General features: G+C 34.6%; 1 non-coding gene across 1 annotated transcript; it reads right to left on the bottom strand.

Annotated features, from left to right (window-relative positions):
* Nucleotides 1-1,427: 1,427 nt before the first annotated feature.
* LOC139860686 (small nucleolar RNA R71) lies at nt 1,428-1,534 on the bottom strand. The gene has a single exon (XR_011763315.1). It is a non-coding gene; the product is annotated as a small nucleolar RNA R71 (small nucleolar RNA).
* Between the last annotated feature and the right edge of the window lie 810 nt (nt 1,535-2,344).

Raw genomic sequence — 2,344 nt, 5'->3', positions numbered from 1 at the left:
GCTCATATTTAGTTTTAAACTTAGTTTTTGCCATAGTTATTTTTACTTCTAGATTTTTAGGCTTTGCCGTAGAATTCCTTAAGTGCTTTTTCTTTAGACTAAGATTTAGGTACTTTAGAATTTTGCGACGCATTTTTAAGTTTTAGTTTCTTTTTAAGTTATTTCCATTTGGGATTTAGTTTTTCCTGTAAGCTTTAATATTTTTAGACGACTTTTACCTATGTATCAATTATCATTCCAATTAGTAATCTCAATTTGCGATTATAATTTTAAGTTAGTTGTAGTAATAAGGTTAGGTTAGTCAAGTGTTTTTAAGTTTTATAAGTTTCTTTTATTTTTCCGTCACCTTTTATTTTTCAACCATTTTTCTTTTTCGACCTTTTTCCGACACGCTCTTTTTCTTTCTTATTTCTCGCTATTCTAGTTTTAGGACATAGATTTTTATTCTACTTCTTATCTAATTTTCTTAAAATTACGAAAATTTATTTTAAGTGGTTAAATTGATAGACATCAAAATTTTCTGGTTCGTAGTAATAGTTGGATTTGTACGTGGACCGGGTTATTGGAGCCAAACAGTCCTCAATTATATTAAGACCAAACGAATCCTGCCCCTCTGCTGCATCTTTTGGCTATTCGAAACGTGGGCAAAATCAGAAAAGTCTATTGATTGGATAACTTATTATAATTTTTCTTTCCTTTTAAAAAACTAATAGGATATTCAGTGAATGCACCGAGCAAGACGTTCACCACCTTTTGTACGTTCACCACTTGTAACTAGATCAAGACATTTAGCAAATATTACTGCCGTTGATTTTTCTTTAGAATCGTCATCCATTCGACCAAGTACTCTAGTTCAAATTTCCGATAATCCATTTTTTGAACCCGACCTCACAATTGAGAATCCGGAGAATATTCAGGAACGATTCGTAGATCCTGAACCATTAAATTTTCCTCCGGAACCACCAATCATTCAAACAGAGATTGTTGAGGAACGAACCATTAAATTAGAATCCTCTAGTGATTCCGATTCAACAAATTCAATTATGGAGAATCTGGAACCATTAAGTATGGAAGACCGAATGAGAGCTAAACGCACTGGCCAAGGTCACGCAATTACTCATCCAGACATTAATGCGCCAGATTATGAAATCAAAGGACAAATTCTACACATGGTGACTAATCAATGCCAATTTAGTGGTGCGCCGAAGGAAGATCCAAATGAACATCTACGTACCTTTAATAGGATCTGCACACTATTTAAAATCCGAGAAGTGGAGGATGAACAGATATATCTCATGTTATTTCCCTGGACTTTAAAGGGAGAAGCCAAAGATTGGTTGGAATCGTTACCTGAAGGGGCGATTGATACATGGGATGTTTTAGTTGAAAATTTTCTTAAACAATTCTTTCCGGCATCTAAAGCCGTAAGACTTCAAGGAGAAATTGTTACGTTCACACAGAAGCCAAATGAAACTCTATATGAGGCGTGGACAAGATTTGAAAAGTTATTAAGAGGATGTCCGCAACATGGTTTAGACACCTGTCAAATAGTACAAATATTCTACCAAGGATGCGACATCACTACAAGAAAAGACATAGATATAGCAGCTGGTGGTTCTATTATGAAGAAAACCGAAACTGATGCTTACAAAATTATTGATAACACTGCTTCCCACTCACATGAGTGGCACCAAGAAAAAGATATCGTTAGATCATCTAAAGCAGCTAGAGCCGATTCTAGCCATGACTTAGATTCCATTTCCGCAAAGATAGATGTTGTCGAGAGACGAATGGAAAAGATGACTAAAGATATTCACTCAATACGAATTAGTTGTGAGCAGTGTGGAGGACCACATTTGACAAAAGATTGTCTCAGTATTGAATTAACAATGGAACAAAGAGAGAATATTTCATACATAAACCAAAGACCTGGAAATAATTATCAGAATAATTATCAACCGCCAAGACAGATTTACAATCAAAACCAGAATTATAGAAGAAATATTCCATACAACAACCAACAAGGTCCTAGCAATCAACAAGTATCCAATAATAATTACAATCAGCAAAGACCTAATTTTCAAAACAAACCACTGCAACAAACCGATGATAAAAAGCCAAATTTAGAAGATATGATGACGAAGCTAGTTGAAACTCAAACGCAATTTTTCACATCTCAAAAACAAACTAATGAACAAAATGCTCAAGCATTTAGAAATCAACAAGCTTCTATTCAAAATCTGGAACAAGAAGTAAGTAACCTAGCAAGGTTAATAGGTGAAAGAAAACCGGGAAGTCTACCTAGTGATACAAATGCTAACCCCCGGAATGAAACAGCTAAAGC

The sequence above is a fragment of the Rutidosis leptorrhynchoides genome, chromosome 7 (genome assembly GCF_046630445.1).
Source record: "Rutidosis leptorrhynchoides isolate AG116_Rl617_1_P2 chromosome 7, CSIRO_AGI_Rlap_v1, whole genome shotgun sequence".
NCBI lineage: Eukaryota > Viridiplantae > Streptophyta > Magnoliopsida > Asterales > Asteraceae > Rutidosis > Rutidosis leptorrhynchoides.
Note: the sequence above shows the minus strand (reverse complement) of the source record. Positions and strands in the feature narration are given on the sequence as shown.